Source organism: Podarcis gaigeae (assembly GCF_964106915.1).
Source record: "Podarcis gaigeae genome assembly, chromosome: 6".
Taxonomy (NCBI): domain Eukaryota; kingdom Metazoa; phylum Chordata; class Lepidosauria; order Squamata; family Lacertidae; genus Podarcis; species Podarcis gaigeae.
This window is the reverse complement of record NC_139682.1, coordinates 75,259,182-75,275,737: the sequence shown is the minus strand read 5'-3', so window position 1 is coordinate 75,275,737 and position 16,556 is coordinate 75,259,182. Positions and strand designations below refer to the sequence as shown.

At 42.6% G+C, this 16,556-nt stretch overlaps 1 protein-coding gene across 1 annotated transcript in view; it reads right to left on the bottom strand.

The window, feature by feature from the left end:
* Positions 1-8,805: 8,805 nt before the first annotated feature.
* Positions 8,806-16,556, bottom strand: part of ALG14 (ALG14 UDP-N-acetylglucosaminyltransferase subunit) — a 63,925-nt gene continuing 56,174 nt past the window's right edge. Inside the window, exon 5 of the mRNA XM_083743598.1 lies at positions 8,806-10,895. The gene's annotated coding sequence lies outside the window, so the exon portion shown is untranslated. The remainder of the gene's footprint in view (positions 10,896-16,556) is intronic.

Below are 16,556 nucleotides of genomic sequence, written 5' to 3'. Positions count from 1 at the left end.
GCTGCAGAAAGTTCTAGTCCCTCCCTTGTCCGAAAGGGCGGCCTCCGCCGAAACATCCATTTCCCTTCACAGGAGCTGAGGCGGCGAAACGGGCGGGGGGGGGGGTAATTATAACGCCCCTCAGCTTCTCATCTGGGCTCGTACCACAGATGAGGGCCAACTCTTATCCCCTGGTAGATCAGACTCCAATATAAACTACTCTGGTTTATACACGGGATAAACTCCATGCAGCTGAACCCATAAAATAAAATAAAAACACAGGCACACGACCTTAGATACAACCAAGATGGATTGTTTTCCCCAAACTTTGGTCCTTAAAGCTGTTTTTTTGGGGGGACTACAATTCCCATCATCCCTGACTCCTGGTCCCACTAGCGAGGGATGATGGGAGCTGTAGTCCTCAAACAGCCGGAGACCTCTAAGTTTGGGAAACACTTGATTGCTCTGACGCCCTCCACTTTGGGCAGCTATATTTGAAAAGTTAAAAGCTTCAGCTGGCCCAGAATACAGCTCTGAGGATGTTGGTGGGCCCAGGATCCCGAAGCAGCTGCACCTGTGTCATGAACTGGCTGGATGCAGGGGATGGGGGGTGGGAAGCACCCGCTGGGGGACTGCCCCCCTAGGATAGGAGAACTACATCAGTTGCATAGGGAACCCCCAGACAGAGAGGATAAGGTGTTCTCCTCTCCCCACTTGGTTGTTATTTATGAAATTGTCATTTGAAATGTTGTAAGCCGCCCTGAGTGGTGCTTTTGCATCAAAGGAGTGGGATATAAACATTTTAAATAAATATATACCCCAGGGTAAAACTCTGGCCTAATCATGGTGATAGTTGATCACATCTGAGTCCACTCAAAATGACAACTACTCTGTGATAAACTCTTCTCAAGGTATATTTCAGCTACCTGCAGTGAGACTATGCTTATAAATCCTTTCAGGTGGTAATGAGGATTTTACCACATAGTAGGCACATATGATAAAACGGCATCATCCTGCCACATCAGTTGGTAAAATAGCTTTATGGGCATCTGAGCATGTGCAGGGTGCTTCTCCCCCTATTGAATAACAACAGTACACCCACCAATAAATTCCTACAAAAGCAGCATTCTTTCTTTTTCTTCATATACCGTATTTTTCGCCCTATAGGGCGCACCGGCTCATAGGGTGCACCCAGTCGGGGGGGGGATAAAGAAAAAAATATATATTCCCCCCCCCCCCAGGCGCGGGGCTTGGGCAGGGGAAGCCCGAGCTTCGCCCGACCCTAGCCCCCAGAACAGGCTGCTGTCCGCAAGCCTTGGGAGCCCGGCAGGAAGTCGTCCCAAGGCTTGCAGAGAGCTGCCCGAAGCCCGGGGTGCGCTCCGCTGCGCTCCCTGGGTTTCGGGCTGCAGGCTGCTGTCCGCAAGCCTTGGGAGCCCAGCGTGACTTCCCCAAGGCTTGTGGACAGCTTCCTGAAGCCTGGAGAGCAAGAGGGGTTGGTGCATACCGACCTCTCTCGCTCTCCAGGCTTCAGCAAAAGCCTGCATTCGCCCCATAGGACGCACACACATTTCCCCTTCATTTTTGGAGGGGAAAAAGTGCGTCCTATAGGGCGAAAAATACGGTAATTTAATAAACACTCTTAACCATTATACATTTAGCAGAGGGCATTTGGTGGGTTAAGAGGCTATTGGAAGTTCTGGGATTTAGGGAAGGAGCTATGAGGAGAAGGAAGGCTCAAGTGAAGGAGAATATGTGGAAAATGTTATTATGAAAACATATTGGGAACTGTGTACTAAGATCACGGAGCCAGGGGATAGCCAAAGGGAGAATTGGCAGTTATTAACTACTGGAGCATAAACTGCTCATCGTTTTTTTGCCAGAAAGGGAAGAAACATCAAGATCAGTAAAGAATCCCTTGCCATTCAGAGCTTTGTAGCAACGTTATGGAAAAATAACATGCAGGAAACTTTGCCTTAGGAATCTGAAATAGCCACTAATTTCTAACACATGGTGCATGAGAGATACAGATCCTTGTTAAAAAAGAAAAGAAGCCATTGCTGGACTAGATCAGTGGCTGTGCTGATTTTCTCCCTGCCTAAACATCACTTGAATCTAACTACACACACACACACACACACACACACACACACACACACACTCTTCCTGTAATTTAGTCTTCAATTATTTTATCCCTTGGCTCCATCACAGGGAATTGTGGATATGTGGGATGACTTCATAAGAGGAGTAGCTACATTTGCCCTGGCAGGGTTTATGTGCTTTTGAGAAAGAGAGAGCGAGAGAGATTGACAATGTCATTGCCTATTATTGCATATCTTTGGTACAATAAACACATTACCTGCTGAACATCTGCCTGCCATAGGCAGAAGAGGCAGAATGTGCATGCGCACACATAACATATGACAACTCCTACAAATGTTTTGTAGATGAGTGGAACTTAGAGGCAGCGTACTGAAACATTAGCCTATCCAATCACTGGGACAATTGTGCTCCATTGCTAGAGTGTCTCCTCCCACCTCTGGCCGGTGCAACAGCCACTATGGACAGTGCGAAACATATTGTATGAATATTGAAAGGACGTCCTGAAACAGAGACTGGTCACAGGAAAGCACTGTATTTTAGAACATTTGGGGGAGGGGGAAGAGATGAGAGACTGTAAGGGGTTTGTGGCTGTTGCATTTTTGCTTTTTTACATTGCTGTACACATCAGAGGATCGAGATGTTTTCACCCAATGTGCATTACCAGGTTCCTTTTCCCATGCCTGCAACCCACCCCTCAAACGCCAATTCAATGAAACTGTCATTTGCACATGCATTGTCTTCTGTCTGAAATGTACATACTTCGGCTTAACAGCAATATGTTTTCAAATTGGATGGATGTTGGTTTGAGGAGAAATGAAACAAACAGCGGTATTTCTTTAAAAGCTGCACTTTTAAAGGAAGTGTAGGATGCATATGAGTTGTGGCTAATGTCATGTGTACTCAGCTTCAAATACCAGAGGTGGGAGGGCATTGAAGATGGGTGTAATTGGTAATGTGCGCAGTCTAAGTCTGCTCTTTCCTCCTTATGTAGGTGCAACAAATAGTGCCATAACACTACAAAAGACATTAGGCTCCGGCTTGCTAATTGAGTTGCTTTTAGGTTTGAGCTGTATTTTGCAGTTAAACATGAACAGAGGAAATGGGCAGTATTTGGGGTAGAATTCAACAGAAAAAGCAAGAGGAGCTCCAAACACAGCAGGGCTGAATTAACACATTAATACTGTTAGCATCTAAAGAAGGAGCCCCATAAAACCATCACTCCAAAGACTTTGGAGGAAACCTGTGACTCTCCAGATGTTGCTGGCCTACATCTCACATCATCCCTGGCCATTGCCCATGCTGGCTGAGGCTGATGGGTATTGCAGTCCAACAACATCTGGAGGGCATCATGTTCCCCACCATGGCCTAAAATTACCTAACTACATCATAGTCTCAACTTCACGATAAAATGGGATAGGGGTGAAGTCATGTACACCACCTTGAACCCCCCTGGAAGAAGGGAAGACGAGATGCCAAAGTGATCAATAACAGCGACAAAATAAAAGGTGCTATGTGAAGGCTGCTCAGCTGATGAAGGCTCAGATGTGCATATCCATCAGCACCATTTTAGATCACAGGCAGCCCCCTAAGAGCCACTCAGTAACAGAGACCAGTTATCAACACTGGATTGCCATTGTAACCCCTCTGGCATGCACAAAGCTTTGTACCTGCAGAAGAGGATCTGCAGATCTATACTTTCAATCTGAACTGGATTTCCTTCATTTTTATTAACACTGAATGGATTTTATGCATGCAGAAAGCAGAGCAATGGGTGTTTCTCGCTGCCCACCCCCCCCCCACCTGAAATCTGGAAAAGAGTTAAAAATCTGATGAGGAGTTACCACGTCTCTACCACACATGGAGGGCTGTTGTACTGAGGTGCCAATTATTATTAATCTCACTGGAAAGACTCATATTCCCAGAATTGAGAGAACAGCCATGTCATTGTATGGCTAAGACTTTCTTTTCTTTTTCAAACAGAGAACCACAGCCCTGTCTTTCATATACTTAATGGCAGCATGCTGGTACAAACCCTTGGAGATAAATGTTTCTATACTCATGTAATTTCACTTTAAGTACTGTAGTGGACACAGTCTGGCAATAGCTACTCTCTTCTTTCTTTCCCTTTTGTTACATTTGTTCTACTAGGTACAGACTTTCCCAGCTCTCATTCTGCAAACTATGTTGACAGATTTCTCTTTTCATCATTTTGTCCCAAAAGGGTTTCATCTGCTTTTTGAATGACTGTGGATGCTGTGAGGCATCTGTGTTTCTCTCATGCTTGCTTTGTAGCAAATAATAGATGATGACAGATTTTCTTGGCAGTTATCATTGGATCCTAAATTACGCTTATGGATATTTCAAAATCGATGTCTGGACGACTTCTTCTTCTTCTTCTTCTTCTTCTTCTTCTTCTTCTTCTTCTTCTTCTAAAAAAGCTATTCTCACAAACCCCAGAATATAAATGTGAAGTTGGAAAGAAGCAAAACCAAAAATATAGGTTTTAATATAGATAAGAATTATAGTGGCTGATAATGGCTAAAATGGAATTTCATGTTAAGGATCAGTTGCTTTCTGTATTGATAGCATCTGATCACATCTGTGTCATCTGTGGGTGACTTACAGAAAAGAACTAGAAATTAGCACAGTCTAGTAATGGTTCTCTATAATTATGAACACTAGTCTTCATTTAAAACAAAACGTTCCAGCACTAATGGATGTCTCCTCCCTGTGTGCCTTCTGCACACAGATGAGTACCACCTTTTAATTTGGTAAAATACTGGACTCTTTTTACAATTACAGTGTTCCATTAGAGTGGTAAGGTCACCATGCGTGCAATGGACGGCACAAAATTCAAATGTATATGCTTTGCATTTTTGTATCTTCTTTAACACTGAAATGCTTTGTAAAATATCAAGCACCAATCACATAATTGCCAAACATATGTTTCCTATTCCGCTTTATTCTATTACAGCCAGGTAGGTTTTGGATATCATTGCTGCTACAAGAGCAGTATTCTTTTGAACATGCAAGCTACTAAAAGGTCATTTACCCTTCATTTTCTCCCCCTACCTCCAGAATACTCCGCTTCTCTCACTTCTTCTTTGCTCTGGTCATTCTCATTTCACTTTCAGTAAGCTCTCTTCAACATTATACTGAAAAACTTAATTGAACATCGCCCCACCCAAATACTGTATCTGTACTGAGATCCAGTAACTGAAAACTTCCAAATCTAGTCCAGCTCGAAAGTATACTTAAGTGTTGTACTCATTTTGTGCCACAAAGTATGGGTTTTGTGATACAGTCCATAAGTGTTTATTTACAGCTCATTGGGGTTTGTAGTTAATGCCCCCCCTTCGCAAAATAACATTGTCTGATCTCCTCCAGATCTGTACCAAAGTTTTGTATGGCTTTGTGTCTAGCTGGGAAGCTGGAAAAACACTTCTGACTAATGCCAGTCCCAGCAGGGCTTGGAAATTTTAAAGGTGAGAAATTCAAGTTCCACTTGCCAAGGCACAGTCAGAAGTGGACTTTTAGAGTCCCAACTCTGGCCTCAGACTTAAGTGTTCCACACCTGGGCAGGTTGGCATGCCTCGGAGAAAATGACCTGAAAAGGAAAGTACGGTACCTTTTTTCATATGTGGTGGACATGTAAGATAGCAAAAGCTTTCTGGGAAATGATTTATAATGAATTGAAAAAAACACTGGAAACAACTTTTGTTTAAAAGCCAGAAGCTTTTCTTTTAACCTGGAGCTATGGTGGAATGCCCATTATACCTTGCCTTTCCCCTCTTTTTCCCAAGCTTAAACTTTGCTTTTAGGATGACTGGGCACACTGAAAAAAACAAGTGCTGATGAGGTCCCAGGCACCCACCATTTTAATTTAAAAATGAGGCATACACAAATTGCAAATCTGTGTCTTGGGTCTGTATCCTGAGTTCTTTAATCAGCTAGCAATGCTCCTGTCTGCCACCGACTACTGAAGAGCCGCCATCACTGAATAATCCGTTTTAGTAGCACATACTTCATGGCACATACATAGTTGATGCTCATCCCACTTCTCTGAGCGATGAGAAGTTCAAGGATGCAACACTCACTTGGGGTTGGCTCCCTTTGAAAGGAGGTGACGTTGTTGTTGTTGTTGTTTTGTAATACCTTGTTTTAAATTCTACCTCCCTCTCTCCCTAGGCTTGAACATAGAGGGAGACGCAGCTTAAACATTAAAACTGACACCAAAGCCCACTGCTCCCATATCATATCTCCAGGGTGATAGCCAGAGCCCCATGATGCATATGGAGCCCAAATTCAGCTTTCTATGTGAGTCCCTGCCCCGCCTGTCTATGACTTAAAACTACATTCTGTCCTTTACACACAAAGATTCGGATTACCTCATCCTTAGCTGGGGGTGGGGAGGTTTGTCCCCTTCTATAATCAGTTTTCCATACTCAGAACATTCCCAGAATCGTCCTGCATCAAAAAGCAAACGTGTAACTATTTAGTTCCCATAGCTCTCTGTGTATCACCTTCAGTTTGCATCCACCAAAAGGATGTGCCTGGCCAGAGTGTTCCAAAAAATTTCATTGTTCTGCATGGGACAATGACAATAAAGATATCATATATCATAAAAAATGTTAAGCGGTTCTATTTCCTCATTAACCTTCCCATATCTAACCCCCAATATTACAATATTTCCTCCTTTCTAATCCAGTGGCTTTTCTTACTATACTCTGTAACAGGATATGTGGAGAAAAATACATTTTTTAAAAAAAGCTGTGTATGTTTAAGGTTCAAGTCATATTTCAATGCTTTCCCCCGTTAACCATGAGACCAAGACATTTCCTTTTATAGGCAATGAAATCTGAGATTAGTATATTTTCTGTGCTGAGGCCCTGACAAAAAAGAAAAAAAGTACTGAATGTTACAAAGCTAGTGATAATATCAAGAGAATTGGCACCAGTAAGAAAAGCAGGCATCCCACTGGTGATGTTTTGTCACTGGTAATAAATGCGAACGGAACACATTTTCTTCATTAGATCTAATCTGCTCCTGCTGGTTTTTACTAATGAATGAAACAATATGTTAAGAGAATGAAGGTCAAATGTGAGCTGTATAACATTTTCTTCAAGCTAGACAGATGAGATAGTTTCCTATCTAAAAGTCACAAGGCAGGGGAGCCGTCTGCAGAAATTATTTGTGGCCGGGAAGAGTGATGCAGCTAGGTGATTTTGGACACAGATCTTAATGGCCTTATGGGGATCCCCTTAAGAAAATCCACGTGTATTGCTTTAGTTACGAAGCACCCGGTTGACATTATGCACCCACCCACCCAGAGCTGTGATTCCATGCTCTACAACTGTGTGTCTGCATTCCTGAAACATGGGGGTGCGGTGAGGTGGATAAAGTTAAAAACCCGATTACAGTATAACCAAAATCAATACTTTGAGAATGTGCACTTTCAGATTTTAAACTCACTTGAATCTTAGCGCCATCATGCCTTTGAGAATAAAACAGATTTTGGCTTATGGGGCGGGGGGGGGGGAAAGAACCATTTTCTGGAGAGATGGATTAATAGAGCACAAAGAAATGGGTGATGTCCCATTAAAAAGGCCAGTAACAGAGACAGCAAATGGACAGCAAATGTCAAAAGCCCTTCTCTAAGGAGAGAGATAGTTAGCAGAGACAAAAGGCCAGAGTTTTAGGAGGGAGGGACAGAACTGCAGTGGGCAATGAGGTAAACAAACAGGAAAGTGTCAGTTTTGCAAGGTGGAAGGGGGCAGAGCACAAAGTGCGCTGTCTGTTTTACGCTGGGGAGAGGGCCAGACACAATGTTCGGGGTCTCTTGGAATCTGAGGCTGCAGCAATGGAAGGAACAGGACCCTCTTGGGATGTGAATTGCCTGCACTCTCTCCGTCTAGGCTCTGGTTGTATATATGTGCACATAAACCATATATCCTAAAGACACCACAGTCTCCACTGTGTCCCATTGTCCGAAAGAAACCACAGACTCTGGGAAACGCATCTGGCACCCCTGGAATCACTCACCGCTCAGAGATTGGGATGGAATGTAATAATATATTTAAAATAAAAACAATATGATAACAACATACATGCCTGTCTGGCCACTCCAAGTCTATAATGTTTTTAAGGAGGAGGAAGCATGCTTCCTTCCGGGGCCCTGGTTTGCCCATACTGGCCCAGGTGGTGATGCGGGGACTGTTTTCCATAGCTGCCACTCTTTGGATGGTCATGGGGCTGGGGGCTGGGTTGCAGGGTCCCAGACTATAGCCTTAAGGCCCATTCCTGGCTGCACCACTGACCAGGAACTAAAAAATTCCTCCAGAATGGAAGGGTATGATTTACCTTGGCATAATGACACTAGCTTACTGTATTTTGGATTGCTCTGCGAGTCACACTTTGAAATCAATGGAACTTAAGTAAACTATAACTAGATTCCTAGATTCCTGCATTGCAGAGGGTTGGACTAGATGACTCGGGGGTCCCTTCCAACTATACAATTCTATGATACCAACTGAAATCTCATGGACCAAGCTCAGTGGGTCTACTCTAAACATGATGACTTCTGGATCCAACCCTTAAATCAGTTTTGTTGCTTTCTGAGCTCTGCAAATTTTGGATTCTAAACTGTAAACAGCTCTGTTTCCTGTTATTCTATGCAATCTAGAGTCCTGTGTAATCAAATTAACCATTTTAAATATATAATGGTACGTGAACTTGTGATAGCCAGGTTCTGGGAGAATTTTTCAATTGTGTAGGGATCCATAAAGAAATTTCAAGCCCTGGGGGATTGTGTTTCTCCAGAGTATTAGTCAACATTTGATATTCAGCTTGTACAAAGACCTAAGAAATCCATCCCTCATGACACAACAACATTGATACCAGCTGAATTTATTTACTTACGGTTGATGGGGGGGGGGGGACACACATCTATTGTGAACTTTGTATCTCTGATATTAAATTACCTGGTAATGGAACAGATTTGGGGCATTTCATTTTAGGGAGGATTTATAACAAAATATAATGGATGCTCACCTCTCATTTGTCAATTCACATTTAGACCAGGCAGCTGGAAACCACGTCACCCAAATCTCCAAGCAGTGCGAGACTCCGGGGTTACCATGCTCTACCAGTGTGGTGTAGTGGTTAAGAGCGGTGGACTTGTAATCTGGTGAACCGGGTTCGCTTCCCCGCTCCTCCATATGCAGCTGCTGGGCGACCTTGGGCTAGTCACACTTCTCTGAAGTCTCTCAGCCTCACTCACCTCACAGAGTGTTTGTTGTGGGGGAGGAATGGAAAGGAGATTGTTAGCCGCTTTGAGACTCCTTAGGGTAGTGAGAAAGCGGGGTATCAAATCCAAACTCTTCTCTTCTTCTTCTCTCTTATCCAGGGTTTGGTTTCCTCGGAATGAGGAACGGCAGAGACTGTGGTGTCTTTATGATGTATGGTTTATTTATACCTATATACAACCTGAGCCTAGAGGTTCACAGCATTAACACCCCAATAGGGTCTTACTTCTCCCATAGCCACAGCCTTGGGTTCAAGCAGAAATCAGGCATGGCTCTGTCTCTCAACTGCTCAGTCTGCAGGCAGCTTCCAGCTTCTGGCTCACGCACCTCAACTCTCGCCTTTGTCTTTCTATCTAACAGACAGTTGAGGGAGGGGGTCCACCCATTTGTCCTCTGGCACAGAGTCACTTCCTTTGTTACCTTAATGACAGTGAGGTAACAAAAGGGTGGTACGGTTTGAACTGGGCATTTCTCTCAGCTTCCCCCCTATTTGCAATAATTCTGACCTACCTTGCAGGGTTGTAATGAGATAATGCATATATGAAGTGCTCTGAAAACTATAAAAAGCACTATATAAACCCCAAGTATATTAAACGTGGAAAAATAGCCACTTTTTATTATATGGCTCGTTCTAACCTCTGTGTCCTCACGGTGTGTCACAGCGAAGTTCTGATCATCAACCACTATCGCTAACGTATTCCAAAAGGAGAGACTGATTTGTCTTCAAATGAGATTCTGTTGAAGTCAGGGGCTTCAACAGCTAGTGATGAATGTGATCCAAAACACCTGAATAGCTGCCACACACCCTCTTTTACACTCCAGCTGTAGTGAATCATTTCCTTTTCCCATATCCCAACAGATAATTTAATTCTGCAGCACAGAATGCAGGCAAGATTAGGACATTCGCCCAGTTTAATTGCCAGCTAGATTTGCAAGCAAGGTCACAATTCACAGTGCCAGACTTTAGTTGGACAGTGTTATGACAGAGCAGGAAACATTAATCACCGTAGCCAGCAGAAAATTACAGTTTAAAGCAATACTCATTAATCCTGTTTGCAGGGATTGCCCCTTTCCTTGTTTTTTTGTTTAAAGAAAAGGTATATTCAGCTGTACTGTCAGGTGAGACATAGCTAGGAGGTGGCCGCAGACAGCAGACATTAGTGACTGACACGGAAGGATTACATCCTTAATTAAATTATTTTGTTTTCATCCGCTTTCCTTCAGCATGCAACTGGTTTGCTACAGGAGGAAATGTGAAACTCTTTGTGGTACACCACAGAAACCTCACTATACTGATGCCCTCCACCACCTCCCCCTACAGTGAAAATCACCCATGTCCTCTGTTCCCCTTGTCGCAACAGCTGATTGGCTGTGAAAACCGAAACGGTGTGGTGGCTTTTCTTAACATTTAACATACCTTCTTTGTGCATTGCTAAGGGAAGCAGAAAGTCAGAGACAGATCTCTTAGGACAACAGAACTGCAACCCTGTTCCAGTTCTTTCCCCTGCACCTCTGGAAGAGAATGAGGAGTTGGGGAATATCTGCACAAAATTTTGGTTGCAATCTAATGGGCCACGAGAAGCAGTAGCTTCCTATTCTGAATCCCACTATCAGGTTTGAGCCCACTGTGCATCTTGTTTGAGGTGGTGGCCCAAGGATTGTCATGACACCAGGAATCATCAGAGATTGAGCCCTCTGATGACAGCAGCCCTGGGTGGTGGTGGGGAGATGCATTCATTCCCTCACCCATCCAATGTGGAGATGCTGTCACTGGAACCAGCATCTTCTCTCCTAAGTTCCAAGGAGACACTGTAGATCTGTGGAGGAGCTATCCCTGCAGTTTCAAACGCTAAGGTCTAGAACAAGCCAACAGCTGCAGATGAAGGTGTTGCCCCTTTGACTGGCTACATTCAGAGTTCAGGGGGTGGAGCCTGTAGTCAATGAGCAGCTAAGTCCAGGCTAGAAAGATCTGACAGCTGAGCCAGGACGCTGCTGAGACAACTTGCATCTCGTACCCCAGCTGCTGGATCACTGACCGTGGTCCTGAAACCCATACCTAGGTCCCTTTACTGAGGTGCCCTGCCTCACTTTCTTCTCTGCCTGGAACCCTGGGACTACTGACCTTTCCCTTGCTTGGGCCATCAACCAACTGTCAAGGTGGTCACTTCCATGGCTCAGGACAAGGGAGTCCTGCACGGAGTCAGCCTTTGTGCCAGCACACAATCCGGGCCAAAGAAGGAAACTGCCAGGAGACCTGCTCTTGCTGTCTGCAGATCACTTTTGCTTCTTCCCCTTTGCCTTGGCATCTATCTTCAGTTCCCCAGGAGAAGGAAGCAACTCCTCTGGTCACCATTGGGAATATTGGTGGCTGCAGTCTAATTATGTAATCAACACAGTACTATGCATGCTTATTCTGAACTAAGTCCTACTGAATTCAGTGGCGTTTGCCCCCAAGTAAATGTGCAAATGATCACAACTGCCATCACTTATCCCTACACTAATCTTTTATCTTCCTTGCTTAATTTTAATCTAAACCTACAACATATTTAGTGTTCATGGGTAAAACCCAGAATAAGGTAAAATATTACCGTGTTCCATGCAGCAAAGCATCGGAATTTTTAATTCAATTTTTAACCCACACTTCTTCCAAGGAGTTCATAGTGTCAGAACCCAATTCGTATTTTAACTTTCACAACAACCCTGTGAGGAGTCAGTTAGGCTGCAAGAGAAAGGTTGATCCAATGACATTCAGTGAGCTTTATGGCTTCAGAGTGTATGATATTGCTTTGACAGCTATAATATTTTTTCCATTTATGTTTCTTAAAATTTAATAAAGGTTAATTTAAAACAGTTTTTGAAAAAGAAATAAAACAACTCAAGGATCCAGAATTATAGAGTACCTGTGATTGGGGAGTATTATGTCAATTCAAAAACAGAAGGTAGGAGCCAAGAAAGGAGGACCTCAGGATTCTTCTTACTCAAGCCTTATTCCATACAAAAATTGTCCATAACATTTAAGAAAATTACTGAGCTAATGCTAATTCAGCTAAAGGCCATCATTATTATACCCACATTGCAGGGGTGGGGCTGTGGCTGTGGCTGAGACAACTTGGGTTACATCAACTCTGCAAAGGAAGCCAGTGTTGTTATCCTCATTTTGCATGGGGTACCGAGGAGTTAAGAGTAGCATATTACAACCATGAAATACAGTCCACTGTTTTTAGGTTGTTATGCTGGGCTGGGCATATTGTGAAGTTGACTGTAGCAACTGTGCAATTAGTTAAAGGTGGGAAGGGACGAAGGAAGCTAGGGAAAGGATTTGGGTTCCAGCGGCGAGTGGGAAGACAATGTCTGGATTTCAGGTCTGCCTTTAGATAAGAGAGCAGATTTACGAACTGTGAAACAACTGAAGGGTAGACCAGGAAGACAAGTTTCTCAGAGGCCTGGGCAGTGCTTAGTTATAAAATCTACCAGAAATGATGGTCATGTTTGTAGTATTTACTTTGCTTCCCCTAGAAAAACACCTGAGGACACCTATGATGCTTCCCATCCTCTGGGAAGCCCACCTGGCGCCAACATTGCCATCTTTTTGATGCTAGGCCAAAACTTTCTGTCATTTGCAGGCATTTGATAGTTAACCTTTTCTTCTTCTGTTTGGCTTTTGTAAGTTCACTGTTTTAATGGAGATCAAATTAATGCAGTTGGAAAAAAAGGAGTTTCAATTGTGGGAAATCAGTAGAGGACCACTTTTGGCTTTATCTTGCATGCACTTCTAAATTTGCTTTCAGAGCTTTGTGGTATAAGGCAAAAAATGAACAAACAAACAAAAATAATAATGGCAAAGCTGGATTCCTTTGGAATTCCCCCCCCCCCCGCCTTTAGCTAACATTTCAAGTGTTATGTATGAAGCTTCCACTCTCACTCCTTGGTCTATTTCCCCCATCATACTGTTTATGAACTTTAATTTAGAATGAGAAATATCTATCTATATACACACACCACCCGAACAATACACAAAGCATCTTTGCTGAAATTCCTGTCCTTCAGTTTACTTGACAGTTTAATTAGAGACTGACGGTGTTTCACAAGTTGGTAGAACGCATGTTGCTATAGTTCAGCTATCGTGTTTGTTTCTGTTGTTTTCATTTTAAAGGTTGGTCCTTGCCAAAACCGGATAATCCAGTGATTAACTTTGATTTATCTCACATACCAGCGTCAGCCACTAAGTGTATATCATCATTCCCTCTTAATTTATAGCAGAATGCAAATTCTGCTGTGTCGGCTTCTCTAAAAAAAAATCCATTAACTAAAATAGAATCCTGCAATTTATCGTTACTAGTTCTCTAGGATGAAAGCGAAGATGGTTGACAAGGACGACTCCTGAACAGGATGTTTGTGGGTAGGCGACAACAAAAGAGGCACTATAGAAGGGATTTTGGTTTCCCCTTAAAAACCCCAAAAGGAGCACAATCTCTTCTCAGACTTGCCATACCTGCTTATGATGAACAGCTGCTTTAGACTTGACAAAATACGGAAAGCATCTATCTCAAATGGTAACAGCTAAGATTATTTTTTTCATACCACTCGCAATTTATATGGAACAACATTGGTTTTGGAACAACTTTAGGCTATTGCTCCAGCCTACAAGCTTTTAACCACACATATTTGCTTATTCTTTAATGCATATAGAAACAAAATATGGGTATGTACAAAGTAGAATGTGAACACTATTCCAATTAAAGAACTGTCAAAGCAGAGTCTTTTTTCCCCCACTATCCCCCATGGGAGATAAATTAAATTAGGTTGCAGCTTATGGGTATAGAGAAATGGCTCTGCTGGGGAAAGGAATAAGCGCCTGAAATTGATTAAATGGGTTAATGATTAAACTAAATCAAGCTGCTGAAATGTTTCTTTAAAAATGCCCCTTCCAGCCGTCATTTAATCAATTGATTCTCTTAAGTGTCAGAAGCACAAAGCAAGCAATGGGTGCCTATGATACTGCCACAGGAATGCATCTATCACCTAAAAGGCATGCACTCCCTTCACAATTTTATTAGGGCATTTAGAGCAGAGCAAGGAGGGGTGGGAGTTCACTCAGAATGTGTCAAAGGCAGTGTGAGAGGCAAGTGGGTCTAATATGCTACAATTCTCAAGCTTTTCCTGCCCTAGCTCAACCTAGTTTTGCTTCACTTGCAGTCCCGCTGTCTGTACAGAAAGACTCCAGGCGCTTGTTTATCACATGCCCATCATTTAAGACTCCATTTTATGCCATGTAGATGCAGCAGCAGCTGGCATGCAGAAGTTAGATAAAGAGACCTGGGTTCAAATTCTTACTTTAAGATCACTGGGTTATCTTGGGGCAGTCACTATTTCTCAGCCTAATCAGAGAGTAAAACGTGAAAATTCTATATTCACTGCCTGAAACTTGTCAGGCCAGCTTCTTCTGTGCTGATCAAGATGGTCTGCATTTAAGAACGGCAGATCTTTCTAATGGTTATAATCAATGAACCAGTCTAACCTATGGGTTTTTATAGGGGTCAGGCAGCATCTTCGATTCTACTTTCACCTGTTGATGAAAATAGTTTTGCTTGACTCACTTTCTGTAATTCTTTGCTTTGGTCAAATTTGATGGGGAATAAGCTATTTCTCCACCTAATAGCCTTCAGATTACCATTTCAATACTTTTTAAAAGAGATCTTCTGAAACCAGGTTTCAGCCAGTGTAAATTGTTAGTTTTAACAGAGATTCCAGGCATTGTCAGATCTGGAAACTCATAATTGTGTACATTGTTTTCATAATGTGAAGAGTCTTGGCGTGTCACATAGACAGATACTTGCAATTCAGGTAGGTAGCTGTGTTGGTCTGACACAGTCAAAATAAAAAATAAAATAAAAAAATTGTCCAATAGCACCTTAGAGACCAACGAAGTTTGTTCCGAATATAAGCTTTTGTGTGTATGCACACTTCTTCAGATACTTGCAAGTAAGAGTCATATTTGTGAAGAACTAAATTCAGTCCTTGGATGCAAATATTCTTTGCATTTATATTCCTCATTGAAATGTTTTCAGTTTTTTATTTCATTAAATCCAGCAGATAATTTACTTCATCATATTTTTTGGAAGCTTTAAAGGGGGGATATGGAATAATTAATCTTGCATAAAGGAGAAATGTAAAAGAAAGAATGATTGTGCAAAGACTCGTGGCTAGTCCTGAATGAACAGACTAAAACAAAATATCCAAAATGCATTTGTTGCATTAAGATGCCTTTACCAAACCATACTCTCTGAAACAACTTTTCAAGTTAGCAGAGAATTGGGGTGGGGGAATCCAATCTTGTTGGCACTTTTTGCTGGAACCTGCTCTATTACTTAGCTACGAACACAACAGGAATATCCTGAAGACAGAAGAATTGGTTTGAGATGACGTTTCATGATCCATTACTTTGAAGCATCTTTTCTCTATGGGGCTCGGAAGGAGCTATTATGGAAGACAAGAGATCTTTGCACATGTGAAGTTTCCATTAAGGAAAAGAAGAAGAGGCCCAGAATAAGCAACCTATGTCTGCTGCATTATCAAAGCTTCTTTCAGTGCCTGCAAGTGAGGTCTCCTGGCGGTATCACTTCCTGAGTGCAGCTGCAAACAAGAGAAGAACTGAGCAGCAGGTTCACGGGAGTGAGCATCCTGCTGGGAATACTTTTTTCTTTCGCAAGTTGTTGCTGACGCTACATATCCTCTTTGATGAGCATGGCAGAGAAGAAAACTCCACAGTCAGGCCAGGTGGCATTTCCTGACTTGATCTGTACTCCCAAGGTGTGTTGCCTGTTGTGGGAGGTAAAGTGGGAGCCATACAGAGAACTAGGTGGGAAAAGGCTGCACATTTACTGTGTAAAATCATTCCAAACGTCCTGGCAGAAGGACAAAGCACTGTAACACCTAGCTGGTCTGTTTGGTAGACCTATGGTTCCTAATTTTTTGTAGCAATTGTATTGCGCTGTGATAGACACTGTATGATTTTTTAAAATTGCATTTTCATTGCTCCCCCCGCACTTACATTGCATTTTATTGTATTACAATTTGCATTCCATTTGCACTCATTGTAATACAGTGAAATGCAATGCAAGAGATGAAAGAAGCAATAAAAGAAATTTAAAATCAATATATTTCTTCTAATGT